At 39.1% G+C, this 15,267-nt stretch overlaps 1 protein-coding gene across 20 annotated transcripts in view; it reads right to left on the bottom strand.

Annotated features, from left to right (window-relative positions):
* LOC126691999 (vacuolar protein-sorting-associated protein 37 homolog 1-like) overlaps positions 1-15,267 on the bottom strand; it is a 39,125-nt gene that overhangs the window by 8,779 nt on the left and 15,079 nt on the right. The gene's annotated exons all lie outside the window — the stretch shown is intronic.

The following is a 15,267-nucleotide window of genomic DNA, read 5'->3' as shown; positions in this document are numbered from 1 at the left end:
AATAACTAATGTTTCAGTTATGCATTTGTTGCCAAACATCAGTTATTATCTCTATTATTCTTTGTATTATACACCTAGATGTATTCTTTTCTTTTTTAATAATATTTCTAACGTTATTAAGTCAAAATTACTTCTTCCCTTTATGATATACTAATCATAAGTTGGCTGTAAGTAAAGGTAACAAAATAAATAAGAAATTTTAAAAAGTTTTTTTTTTATGGTTAAAAATTTTAAAAAATTGGATAGCATGAAAACTTCTCTGTTAATTTACCTTTTTTTTTTCATTCATGTTTATGTGTTTTACTTGTTTAAAATATTTACTTGAAACTTATAATCGCCTTAGAATTTAGAATATCTTAATGTGGCTTTTAGTACGGAGTAATGTTTTAGAATTCTAAAAAATGTTTAAAAATTCTCATGTTTTGTTGCAAATCACTCTAAGGAATTAGATGTTAGGAGAATCTGAATTTCCCTTAAACCCCTCTTAGTAGGAATGTGGATTCCTTTTAAAACAGGTGGGTATCCAGATTCCCAAGTTTAAAAGAAATTGTATTTTTTAGAAATTGACAATTTTAACCATTTTCCTTATCATTAAGCAATTAAAATAAAATATAAAACAAATCATCAATATCTTTTCTCTTGTGTTATAGACCCACAGGTTGTTTTGTTATGGATTAAGCTCTTTTAAAAATTGTTATTAAGAATAAAACATTTGAGAATTTAAATAGTTATTTTTGTATTGTACTTGTCATTTTAAAATGTTAGACTATAGTATTAATGAATTTGTCATAATTAATAATTTATATTTTGTTTTTCATTATTTATTTAAAGGAAGATTTTTTATTTTTTTTAAAGGACTTGGTAGTTCACATTTAAATCTAAGGATAGAATGAGAAAAATAAATAATTCATTTAAGATTTCTAAGAATAAACTAAACATTATTATCTCACATTCCTAAGAATCTTAAAAGATTCCTAATGAAACAAAACATAGGAATAGTTACATTCTTAGGTATCCAAATTGCAATGAATCACATCCTTAGGAATCTGGATGCTAGGAGCAACGTGGATTCTCCGATACCAAACACCACATAAGGATAACAGTGACTGTTAAGTTTCAACTCTTACATTAGGCATGGAAAAAAATTGAAAAAAGACTAGAACAAAATATAATTTACATGTACCTTTATATTTAATCTTACTCCCCCTAAACTAAAATTCTGACTCCACTACTGGGCGAATATAATATTATTTCTAGTCATGTATGTATGTACGTGTGTGTGGTTATGTACTTATGAGGATTTTATAATAATAATAATAGTAATTGATAGGGGAGCAGAAAATTAGTCCAACTCCAGTTCGTCCAAAGGTATCGTCCAGAGCCAATAGAGCAAGTTGGACCAAGAATCACCCCAGAAGAAGGAAAAATGTTCATGGACAATAATACTACTCTTGATCAGTGAAGTCTCCCATGGACGATAAAGTCGTCCATGAGGGTCATCCATGGAAGACCTTCAAATGTCCATGGACGACCAAACCGTCCTACACCAGACGGACGACTACGCAACACTTGGAAAACTTTCGACTCTCTATAGCGGTTACTAAACCCGTAACTATTGCCATGAATCCATCAAATAAGTTAACTTCCGTTAGCGGTTACAATTTTAATAGCGGGTGAGGAAGTTAACTCCGGACTCGTTGGCTTCCACAAATCTTGGGGAGGTTATTTGGACAAATAACCGTCCCTAGGATCTCTATATAAAAGACTGGTCTGAACCCGAGAGAGGTAAGAACTTTTCTGAGACTTGACTCCCAAATACTTGGAACTTCATTCCTGTGAGACTAACTTTGCCATCGGAGGGGGTTTGGCCGGTCTCCTCTTTGACTGCACTTGGTTTTGTAGGCCTTCAACCGCTTCAGTAGCCCATCGAAGCCAGATCATCCACTTTACTGATTTGGAGCGATATCAGTTGGCGTCGTCTGTGGGAAAGAGATTGTTTTGCAACTTTCTTTTCTGCGACAAAGGGTTAGAATGGTCAGGACCAGATCGAGGGCTACTAGCCCAGGCCGTTAGGGAAGCAGAGGCGCTTCAAGTGATCCCCAACGTGATCGCCAATCTGCACCAGTCATGCAGACATCGTCTATTCAGCATGTGCAATCTATGGTGGCTGCAATGGCAAAGTTGACTCGCCAAAACCAAGAGTTAAGAATGGAGATCAATCAGAGAAGACATACACGTGAGGAACATGAAGGAGGAGGACAAACACAAGGTCATGGCAATAGAGAAAATCCTGAGATTGGAAGTCAGTTAAGAGGCACCACTTCACGGACGGTACCACACTTGAAAGAAAAGATGGACCAAATGAAGAAAGTCATGGAGGAAATGAAAGAGAACATGAGGAGGACGAATCCTATAGAAGATTTGGTCCACAGAACTGACTCTCCCTTTACAGCTTCCATCAATGGTCATCCTCTACCATCAAAATTCAAACTGCCTTCCCTGGATTCGTACGATGGAACGCGTGACCCATTTGACCACATTGCTACTTTCAAGACAACGATGCACCTTCAAGGGGTCCCTGATGAAATCATGTGTAGAGCCTTCCCTACCACTCTTAAAGGCCCGGCATGAGTTTGGTTCAGCAAAATACCCCCAAGTTCTATAGGTTCTTTCGAAGAGTTGAGCAAATTGTTTGTTAATAATTTCATCGGGGGACAGAAACACAAGCGTTCTTCGTCCAGCTTGCTGACCATAGAGCAAGGGGAGAACGAAAGCCTACGGTCATTCTTCACTCACTTCAACAAAGAAGCCCTTAGTGTGGACGAGGTAGACGAGAAGCTTCTATTGGCGGCCTTCCACAACGGGATTAATTCTGATCTATTTATCCACAAGTTATATGAGAAGGAGCCTCAAACCATGGCTGAGCTCGTCCATTCGGCTCAGAACTTCATGAATGCAGAAGATGCGATCATAGCCAAGAAGAGGAAAAGAGCTGAAAGGATGGAAGCGCACCCAGCACGCCACTCAGAACAAGGCCCTTGTCCAAAGAAGGGACGGATGGAAGATAAGAAGGAACGAGATAACAGGAAGACGGGTCCTTTAGGAAGAAGCCAGAACTATACGCCCCTGAACGCTCCACTTGATCAGGTGCTCATGCAAATCAAAGACAAGCCTTCTCTAAAATGGCCAGAGAAGATGAAGGGAGATCCCAATAAGTACAATAAGAGTAAATATTGTCGCCTCCACAGGGACCATGGGCATGACACGGATGAATGTTATGACCTGAAACAGCAATTGAAAATCTTATTAGACAAGGAAAGTTGAGGCACTTCGTTGGAAGGGATCATAGAGATGAGAAGTTGAAAGGAAAAATGGAGGAATCGTCCCGGCCCCCACTAGGAGAGATAAGGATTATCATTGGAGGAAACTCGATGGGGCAATCTTCCAAGTCGAAGAAGACGTATCTCAAAGTGGTGCAAAACGTCCAGCTCTCTGGACGATCACCAAGGACGAGATCAGTGGACGAGCCGGCCATTTCCTTCACCGACGAAGATGCTGAGAGGATCCATCACCCGCATGACGATGCAATTGTCATTACTCTGCTTATTGCAGATTATACAACCAGGAGAGTGTTAGTTGACAATGGGAGCTCAGCAGATGAGGCTTGGGCGGGATCAATTTCGTCCAATTTGCTCACCATTGACAGGGTTTGGAGGAATGAAGGTGCAACCTGTAGGCACCATTACATTACCAGTAGTGGTAGGGTCATACCCGCAACAGATAACTAGGGAAGTCAATTTCCTCGTGGTGGACTATTCGTCTTCATATAATGCCATTATTGGAAGACCAACTCTGAACAGTTGGAAGGCGATAACATTTACCTACGATCTATCAGTCAAATTCCCTACGGAGTACGGGTTAGGGCAAGCACAAGGAGATCAATTGGCAGCTAGAGAATGCTATTTAGTCATGATGGCTTTGGACGAACAGATGCAGACAATGAGCATTGAGGAAAGAAGGGTTGTTGTAGAGCCCACAAAAGTATTAGAAGATGTTCTTTTGCAAGAAGATGATCTCGAGAAATCCACCAGAATTGGAACAGGTATGAAGGAGAAGGCAAGAAAAGACCTTATCCAGTTCCTGAGAAAGAGTATCGACGTTTTTGCATGGAGTCATGACGACATGCCGGGAATCGACCCAAGTGTAATCACTCATCGATTGAATGTGTACCCCTTTTTTAAGCCCGTTCATCAGAAGAAGAGGGTATTCGCTCCTGAGCGAGATAAGGCAATCAAGGAAGAGGTTCAGAAACTGACCACGGCATAGTTCATTAAGGAAGTTTATTACCCGGATTGGTTAGCCAACGTGGTGATGGTGAAGAAAGCAAATGACAAGTGGAGAATGTGCGTAGATTTCACTGACTTGAACAAGGCTTGTCCCAAGGATAGTTATCCTTTGCCACGCATTGATCAATTGGTGGACTCTACGGCTGGCCATCAGTTGCTGAGCTTCATGGACGCCTTCTCAGGATATAATCAGATCAAGATGGATGAAGCTGATCAGGAAAAGATTTCCTTCATTACCAACCAAGACTTGTTTTGCTACAAAGTGATGCCCTTCGATTTGAAGAACGCGGGGGCAACTTATCAAAGGTTGGTAAATCACATGTTTCGTCCACAGATAGAACGGAATGTAGAGGTTTATGTCGACAACATGCTTGTGAAGAGTATAGACGAGGGAAGCCATTTGGACGATCTATAGGAAACTTTTGAAACACTTAGGCGATATAAGATGAAATTGAACCCAAGTAAGTGTGCATTCGGAGTATCGTCGGGAAAGTTTCTGGGGTTCATGGTTTCGCAAAGAGGAATCGAGACGAATCCAGACAAGATCCAAGCCATATTGGACATGGAGCCACCGAAGAATATCAAGGAAGTCCAATCCCTCACCGGACGAGTTGCTGCTTTGAACAGGTTTGTTTCGAAAGCCACAGACAAATGTTACCTTTCTTCAAAGTCCTCAGGAAGGCATTCGAATGGACGGATGAATGTCAAAAGGCCTTCCAAGACCTGAAGGACTATCTCACTACAGCTCCATTATTAAGTCCGTCCGTGCAAGGAGAAGAACTGTACCTATACTTAGCGGTGTCCCCACACGCCGTAAGTTCAGCTCTAATCAGAGAGGAAGGGAAAGTACAAAAACCCGTGTACTACACTAGCCGAGCACTAAGAGGAGCAGAGGGAAGGTATCCGCTTATAGAGAAATTGGCTTTTGCACTGATAACAGCTTCTAGGAAGTTAAGACATTACTTCCAAGTTCATGTCATCAATGTCATGACGGACCATCCGCTCAAGAAGGCAATGAACAAGCTAGAAGCCGCAGGACAGCTGATTCAATAGGCAGTGGAACTTAGTGAATTTGACATTCGGTACCAACCAAGAAATGCAATAAAGGCTCAAGCCCTAGCAGATTTCATTGCAGAGTTCACTCCGAATTATGAAAATCTTGGGGAAGGAGAGTACAATAAAAAATGGGTCGTCCATGTAGATGGATCGTCTACATTGTATGCTGGAGGAATTGGAGTTGTTTTGCAGTCGCTAGAAGGAAACAAGTTAAAGTACAAGGCTCGTTTGCAATACCAGACTACTAATAATGAAGTAGAGTATGAAGCCCTTTTAAAGGGGTTGGAGTTGGCTAAGTCTGTAGAAGCAGACTCAATACTTGTCTTGGGAGATTCTCAGTTAGTTATAGGCCAAGTAAATGGGACATGTGAAGTCAAGGAAGACAGAATGAAGAAATATCTACAGAAGGTAGTGCGCCTTGTAAAGAAATTCAAAAAAGCTGATTTCATTCAAATCCCAAGGGAAGAGAATGTGGAAGCAGATATTCTGTCAAAGGAAGCATCTGCGAATGTTGGATGCGGTACAATACATGCCAAGTATAGACTTTCTAGAGATGCTGCAGATAGATGGTGACGAAAATTGGATGACCCCAATAGTGTCATACTTGAAGGAAGGAAGGCTTCCAGAAGAGAAGGACGAAGCTAGGAAGCTCAGGGTCAAATTAGCCAGGTACATACTTATGGACAAAGTGTTATACAAAAGAGGTTTTTCCCAGCCTTTCTTAAGATGTTTGGCTCCGGACGAGGCAAACTACATGTTGAGGGAGGTTTATGAAGGAGCATGTGGTAACCATTCGGGAGCCAGATCACTCGTCCATAAGGTCATCCGTAGCGGATTCTATTGGCCAACCATCCAAGCTAATGCTAAGGCATATGTTAAAGTATGCGATCAATGTCAGTGCTTCAGCAACATTCCTAGACAGCCAGCAGAGTATCTCACGCCAATGATGGCCCCTTGGCCTTTTGCGCAATGGGGACTCGACATTTTGGGACCCTTTCCAACTGGAACTCGGCAAATGAAGTTTCTGGTGGTAGGAATAGATTACTTCACAAAATGAGTGGAAGCCGAACCCTTAGCAAAAATTACACAACAGAATGTTAAGAACTTCATCTAGAAGAGCATTGTATGCAGATTCGGGGTACCTAGGGTACTAGTGTCTGACAATGGACGACAGTTTGACAACACACCTTTTAGGGAATTTTGTGAACAGCTTGGAATGAAGAACCATTATTCCTCACCCTCCCACCCACAGGCCAATGGCCAGGCAGAAGTAGCAAACCGATCCTTATTGAAAATCATCAAGACTCGACTCGAATGGGCAAAGGGAGTATGGCCGGATGAGTTACCAAGTGTTTTATGGGCTTACAGAACGAGAGTGAGAACTCCAACAAGGGAAACTCCTTTTAAACTAGCCTATGGAAGTGAGGCAGTTATACCGACAGAAGTACACATGACGAGCCACAGGGTGAGGAAGTATCAAGCTGAAGAAAATGAAGAACAGCTCCATCTTAACCTTGACCTTATGGACGAAGTCAGGATGGATGCAAAACAGAAAACAGCGAGGTACAAAAATCTTATGGCAAGACAATATGATGCCATGGTGAAGCCTAGGTACTTCAACATTGGGGATCTCGTCCTGAAGAGGGTTACCTTGGCAACAAGAAACCCGGCCTACAGGAAACTTGGGCCAAATTGGGAAGGACCTTATAGGGTTACCAACTGCAAGAGGCAATGATCCTACTATTTGGAAGCTTTGGATGGGTGGAGGCTAGAACACCCTTGGAATGTTGAGCACCTCAGGAAATACCATCAATAAGTGCCGACTCTTGACAAAAGTGGCCTTGGACGAGATAGCTGGACGAGCAGAAGTATCTCATGTTTATTTACTACTATTATGCGTTTTAAGTATTTTAATAATCCCCTAGAAAGTACATTAGTGTTTTCACTTTTGTGCTATTCATGAATGAGTTGGTTTGTATTTTTAATTCAATAAGGCACTAGCTCACGAGCATATGCCATGCCTGTGGACGAATGTTTACATAAGTTTGGATTTTCAAATATATATATGATGTATTTTCAAGTATATTATTGGAATCCTTTATTTTTGTATATTCATTCAGATTGATCCACAAAAAAGAAAAATAACATTGGACGAATGAAATCCTTGGAAGCAAGGATATATCCTCCATAAGCTTTCCTCAAAAGGAAAAATAAAACAAGGTACATCCGTCCAAAGCTTATAGACGAGATGAAACCTGAGTTGAAAATAAAACAAGGTACATCCGTCCAAAGCTTAAAGACGAGATGAAACCTGAGTTGAAAATGAAACAAGGTACATCCGTCCAAAGCTTAAGACAAGATGAAACCTGAGTTAAAAATGAAGCGATGGTACATCCGTCCAAAGCATAAGACGAGATGAAACCTGAGTTAAGGGTATATCCGTCTAAAGCTCAAGACGAGATGAAATCCGAGAAGTGGCCATCCAAAACATGGACGAACAAAGACTGCAAAAACCAGCGTAACAATCCATTGCTTGGACGAGAAATTGCTGGGAAGTCTTATCAAGGACGACAAAATGATCGTCCCTAAATTTGAATGATGAATAAAATCTAATCGAAAAGGAAGTCATTCATAGACGAACTATACATAAGCTAAAAGGATTCAATTTGCTCTATCTTGGTGATGTAATAAAAAATTCACCCCCATACTCAAGACGAGGCAAACTGAATTCCTGGATGGACGAACCACATAGCCAAAAATGATATGACTAATTAAAATAAAAATTTCATACATAAAACTGGAAATGTATGTATTCAAACACAATGGAAGGTGAAAATAAAAAATATTCATTTTTTCATGAAATTTAAAGAAGGGTGGACGACCCACGTCCAAAAACCCCTTAAGTTGTGAATATAAAACCCCTTAAGTTGTGAAAATGAAACTAAATTGTATATAAAACTTGTCCAAAATCTTGGACGAGACAATTGTACTTGTATAAACTTGAATAAAAGAAGTAAAAAGCCCAAAACAACGGGCACTTCCAGTAAAAGGTAAATAAAAGTAAAGTAAATTTTCTAAGGGAAATGATTTCACTTGGGCAAGCTAGTCTTGGGGTTGTCCTTGGTCACCTCAGTGTTAGCATCGTCCATTATGTTGACGTCCTCAGAGCTCGTCTGCAACAAGGAACTTTCAGTAGCGAGGGGAAGCTTGAAAGAATTGAAGTCCAAGTCAGGATATGCCTTTTTAGCATCAGCACGAAAGTCCTCATAACCAGCTGCGTAATGGCTGTCTAGACGATTCTTGTACTCGTCAGGCTTTTTAAAAGCTGCTATGGCTTTTTCACGTGCTTTTTCTAAGGACGAGGCAAACTCAGAGACTTGTCCTTCGAGATGGACGATACGGGTATCCTTCTCCAGGTTATCAGCCTTAAGCTCTTCCACCTCGTTCTTCAGCTTTGTCTCACTTCCTTGTAGACAATTAAAATCCTCGGTCAACCTAAGGACCTCCCCCTTCTTTAGCAAAACTTCATTGTTCAGCTCCTTGGCTTTATCCTTAGCCGTCTTAGCCTCTGTAGCAAGCTCCTTAGCTTGGCAGGTTGCTGTATAAAATTTTGATATAGCTTGCATATGGACGAAAGGGAGTTAGACATCCTATTCAAATTAAAATTAAAAAAAAAAAAAATTTCACACAAGGACGAGGGAAAGACTTTACCTTAAAAAGGTCATGTATGCCGGAATGTTCAAACTCCTTCACTGACATGTTATAGCACTCATTCACTTCACGATCAGTGACGATTCCTTTGAACGTCCTCCATGCATAACCCTTGTCCAGAACTAGATTTGAAGGACGATCAGAGGGCTTCGACGAGCTAGGCTTGCGAGAAGCTTTGGGTGGAGGGGGAGGATCGCTCTGGACGGGATGGATTGTTTGGAGGGCTCCACATCCACCAAAGGTTCATCCAAGTTCACTGTTGGAGGTACAAACTTGGGGACCTTGGGAAGGGAAGTCTTACTCGACTTTTGCTTCTTAGGGCCTCGACGACTTGGGAGGTCGTCTAGGTCCACAACATTGGATATTGGCTTGGACTTCCTCTTCCCAGCCTGGACGGAAGCCACTTGGACAGATGGAGGTGCAGCAACATCCTCGTCCCCACTAGTCACTGTTTTCTCTTTGTTTTCCCTCATTGTAGTTATCCCTGTAACGAGGAAAACCAATAATAATAAATAAATAAATAAATAAAAAAAGAGAAGAAAGGGAAATGAAATAAAGTGGACGATACTTACTTCGACGAGTAGTCTCCTCATGACTAAGGTTCTCTGCAGTAGGCACTGGGCCAAGTCCCCAAGCTGCTAGACGACTGAGGGTTACCAAATCGTGGAAAGTCCTCCCAGGGAAGGTACAAACCACGTCTATCCGGTCCAGGTAAAATTTGTCCAAGCGTGGACGAACAATAGCTGCATCACCAAGAGAAAGAGTTAGACGATTGAAAGATAGGAAAAAAGTAAGGAGAAAAAAAATGAAATGGAAAGAAAACATACCCTCAGGACGAAGACGACCTAGAGGGCTGGTAAAAGGTGGGAAGGGGGGACTACCCACATCAGCTGGGTCCCCAGCCCAATTTCCAAAAATAACAAAAAATTCTTTTTTCCAAAGTCGGTCAGACGAGCTACGACCCTTAATTAAACTGTAATAAGAGCCCCTGGACGAGAACTGGTAAAAACCAGTAGATTTCTTTATCTCCGAGGGCTTATAATAGTAAAGGAACTCGTCCATCGTAATTGGACGGTTCCCTTCCAGTGCCTCACGCCATATCACTTGCATGGCAATTATCGTCCTCCAACCATTGGGGTTGAGCTGGTTAGGTCCAATACCCAACCTTTGGAAGAGGTCTCTACAGAAGGAATTTAGAGGAAACCTAAGGCCAGCTAAAAGGTAAGAAGTATATACTCCTAAACCAGAGGAAGGAGAACAACACCATTCTCCAGCCTTGGGTAGACGAGGGTTAAGCTCTTTAGGAATTTGGTATCTATCTACAAGAGTTTTTAACTTGGTAGTGTCTAAGGTGGATGCTACCTCTGGGGCACAACTATAAATGACGTCTTCCTCGTCTTGAGGAGGGCTAGATGGCTGTCTGGACGAGCTAGCCCCAGATCCAGAAGCCATCCTACGTTGTAGTTCCTGAAATTCCTCTAAGGGAATGCCAGGAACCCCAGACGTGTAATGCTCGTCTGAGGAATCACTACAGGACGAGCTATCTACACTATCCTCACTACCCTCACTCCTAGAAGAAACATCCTGATACTCGTCTATCTCCCTCTCTATACTACTAGACGAAGACATGGTTGAAATGTAGAAAGATTTAAGATGAAAACCTAAAAAGAAAGAAGAAATACCTGATAGAACTAGGACGAGGGCTAGACGAGGCTCTTGGACGAGATGGTAGAGGGGAAAATGAGAGGAAAGTAAGGGGCATGAAAGAGAATGCACTATTTATAGGCCCCAGCAACAGGGTCACTGAAACGACGTTCGCCACTCAAAAATTGACACGTGGTGATTCCTTTGGGAAATGGGTTCGACACGACTGGCCAACCAATAGCTTCGCGACACGTGGCTCACAAAAAGTGAAATTTTATTAAAATCACAAAAATATCCTGGACGACCCTTTGAACAAAGGGGCAACTGATAGGGGAGCAGAAAATTAGTCCAACTCCAGTTCGTCCAAAGGTATCGTCCAGAGCCAATAGAGCAAGTTGGACCAAGAATCACCCTAGAAAAAGGAAAAATGTTCATGGACAATAATACTACTCTTGATCAGTGAAGTCTCCCATGGACGATAAAGTCATCCATGAGGGTCATCCATGGACGACCTTCAGATGTCCATGGACGACCAAACCGTCCTACACCAGACGGACGACTACGCAACACTTGGAAAACTTTCGACTTTCTGTAGCGGTTACTAAACCCGTAACTATCGCCATGAATTCATCAAATAAGTTAACTTCCGTTAGCGGTTACAATTTTAATAGCAGTTGAGGAAGTTAACTCCAGACTCGTTGGCTTCCACAAATCTTGGGGAGGTTATTTGGACAAATAACCGTCCCTAGGATCTCTATATAAAGGACCGGTCTGAACCCGAGAGAGGTAAGAACTTTTCTGAGACTTGACTCCCAAATACTTGGAACTTCATTCCTGTGAGACTAACTTTGCCATCGGAGGGGGTTTGGCCGGTCTCCTCTTTGACTGCGCTTGTTTTTTGTAGGCCTTCAACCGCTTCAGTAGCCCACCGAAGCCAAATCATCCACCTTACTGATTCGGAGCGATATCAGTAATAATTTAATTGAGTAATAATAATTAAATAATGGGTGTGGTCAGAAACTATGTGTGCGTCATTAGGATTTTGGGCTACCGTTGGATCGGACTAATAGTTGTCGAGAAAGTGAGAAATGACGGCACCGTGACAAAATCATCTTTTTTGTGATTTGACCCCCAACACCATTGCTATAGTAGTAATTTTAGCTATTTAAAAAAAAAAAAAAAAAATCTTAAATGTCAAACCCAAATTACCATACTAACCCTCTACCGGTTAAAATTGCTATTTAGACTTAGGGCTTATTTGGTAATATTATTCTAGTGATGTTGTTTGTATTTTTTAGAAATACTTGTGGATAAAAAAGTGTATAGAAAGATGTGTAATGTTATTTAAAAATTGAAAACTGTTGTTTAAATTATAGTACCAAACACCCCTTTAATTTTTGAACTATATTGCCAAATTGTCCCATTTTCAAACTATGTAATAAAATACACTTGTTTTGGAATGGTCGAGTTCTACGCAAAATTTTCATAAGAATTTAGGAAGTAAAATACGCATAGAACTTGACAATTGACATTGCTAGTGTTGAGTTTTGCCTTGAACTTGATATCAATAATGTCAAGTTTCAAAACAAGAGTATTTTGTTATATAATTTGTAAATGAGGTTGTTTGACTACATAATTCAAAAATTAAGGCTAAATCATAAATTTTTCTTGAGAGCATCCCAACTTTGATGTAACAGACTGTGAGTCGTCTTTCACTTCTATATAAACTCACTATTTTTTTTTTCCTATCACTCACAGTCTATTATTTGAGGATTATGTTAAAGTTGCGACAAAAAAAGTTTTATTACTACTAGATTTTCTTTAAGGAACCCTTAGTGTGTGTTTGTTTGGAGGTGAAATAGGGTGGATGAAAAACTTTGGAGAGGAAATGGGAAGGAAAATTTTTTTAGAGTGTGTTTGGTTGGGCAGAGAGAAAGAAAAATAAATGGTGGAGTCTAGATATTTTCTCTCTGAGCTCACTAAAAAGTTTTCTTTTCAAAATAGAAAGAAAATTGAAAGGAAAAATTAGGTATCATTTTTAGACGAAAATGTCTATGTGTAATTGCACATGAGCTTCACCCAAGTTGCTTTTCTTCCCACTTTTTCTTTTTTCGTCTGGACGTGCCTGCTTCCTCTTCTTCCTTTTTTTTCGTTTTCTTTTTTTTCTTTCCTTTAAGACGTTGCCTGCCTCCTCTGTTTTGTTTTTTTTAACTGGGCCGGCGTTGCCCGCCTGTGTTTTTTTTTTTTATTTACTGGCAGGCTTGTCCAGTATTTTTTTTTTTTTTTTTTTTTTGGGTTTTTTTGTGTTTTTGTGTTTTTTTTTTTTTTTTTTTTTTTGGGTTTAGATGTGATTTATTTTGGACATAATTTTTATTTTTTAATAAATTTAGGTGATTGATTTTTTTTTTGGTTGTTTACCACTTTTTTGGTTTTAATTGGACATCATTTTTTAACAAAGGTATATGCATAAAATTATATAAACTCACTTTTTCCATCATTCTATTTTTCCATTCCCAACCAAACAAAAATAAGAAAAATTAAAATCTTTTCTATCTTACATTTTTCCATCATTTCACCATTTTCTATCCTTCCAATTTTTGACTTCTTCAATTAAATGGACCCTAAATGTACTTGCACCCAATAGAGGAATTGGAATCTTTCATGGTGGCATATTTGTGTTTGTAGTCATACTTAGATAGTAGACAATTAAAATATTACTGTTCTAATAAGCTCCAGTTTAAATGGCATCTCTTTCTTCTTTAAGTACAAGGTTTGATGGTATGGTTTGGGTTTCAAAACCCATCAACTTTATGTGTTACTTACTAGTAAAGAAAGAAACACGACCGGGGAATCCTCACAGACTTGATGACAATGCTTCACAGGCCTTACCTAATTATGATAAGAAACATCTCACGCATTAGGTTTGATCCCATCCAGCTGGACCACCTGCATTTTTTGAGTTCCTATTGTGGCAGATGTTTTTAGGATCTCCAAAATGTGCATGAGTCCACTGTTGTTGAATTTGATTGGTTTAGATTATTTCTATTATTGGGCTGTCTAATTTTCTATTACTTTATCTTTATCTTTCCTTCATTTCAGGGTTTTGTTTCACTTGCAACTGTGGATACTTTATTTTACTTGTACATTACATTTATCTGATTCTGAGGTAAAGCAAATTTTATAGATTATTTTGTTCTGATGCAGGAAAGAGTGGAACGCTTCACAGGCCTTATGATCTCACCTGTTTGTCGCGTATATTTTGATGGGCTGCTTCAGAAATGAGGATTTTCTGGAAGTACTTGTTTCCTTTTAATAAGTATTTGTCTTTTCTTTGCCACTGAGGACTGTTTTGAGGGAATTCAATGCTAGTTGGAAATTTGGAAAGTACTGTTTGTTTTTTTGTTCTATCTTAACTTCTCTTGGCTACTTATGTTGAATAAGAATTGGATTCTTTTGGTCCCATAATTTGGAAGGGATGTTGATGGATCAACTGCAAGGGTCAATTACCCCAATGATAAATTTGAAAAAGAAGAAAAAAATTATAAGACCATTTTTGATATCTTAAATTATGACCTTAAAAAAAAAAAAAAAGATTGTTCCTAGCTGGAAGTAGATGATGTAGAAAATTTGATAAAATAGAGCCGTTTGAATGAAATTAACTTCCCACCACCACCACAAATAATTGCAAATTTAGATAAATTCTACAATATAGATACTGCATGGAATGATTTAGGTCTTATAAGCAACTATAAGAAACCCCAATTGTGACTAGACTAGTTCTATAAGGGTATAGTATATAGTATATGTGGTTAGTATTTTTCCTTTGATTGTTACAAGATTCAATTTTTTTTTGGTTAAAAACAAGATTCAAATTTGAACTGTATAACTAATGAATATAATAGTCAAACCTTAATATGTAAATCTTACAAATTAGCATATTAACTTTTAGCCAAGAATCTTGCAACTTAATTGGTTAGTATCTTTTGTTATTTCTAACAAATACATTTATGGTTCAAATTCTCTCATTCCTAAGTCTCAACTATCAAATAATAATAATAATAATAAAAAAGACATCAACTTTTAAAATTAAAAAAAAAAATTGTTCAAAAAAATAATTTATTATGTAATTGATGTGATAGTTATTAAATATTATCATCAACATCTCATGCATGATGTGTAATTTTTTTTTTTTTGACCAGGCGGCTTGTTAAAAGTCCAATAATACACATCATGCATGAGATGTTGATGATAATATTTAATAACTATCACATCAATTACATAATAAAAAAAATAAAAATAAAAACCAATTAGTTGCAAAAAGAAAAAAAAAAAACCAGTTAGTTGAGGTCAGTCACAGACAAGGGTCAATCAAAGTCTACATATTGGACGGTTGTGATCTGGGAAGGTCTGAATGTGGGTATGGATTAAAGATTTGATTAATAATACAATGACACTCCCATGTATAAAAGCAGTAACACTTTATGCCTCTCCTCTATACAAACTTCCATGC

This window comes from Quercus robur, chromosome 7, assembly GCF_932294415.1.
Source record: "Quercus robur chromosome 7, dhQueRobu3.1, whole genome shotgun sequence".
In the NCBI taxonomy this organism is placed as follows: domain Eukaryota; kingdom Viridiplantae; phylum Streptophyta; class Magnoliopsida; order Fagales; family Fagaceae; genus Quercus; species Quercus robur.
The sequence above is the reverse complement of the archived record's forward strand: the minus strand, read 5'-3'. Positions and strand labels throughout refer to the sequence as shown.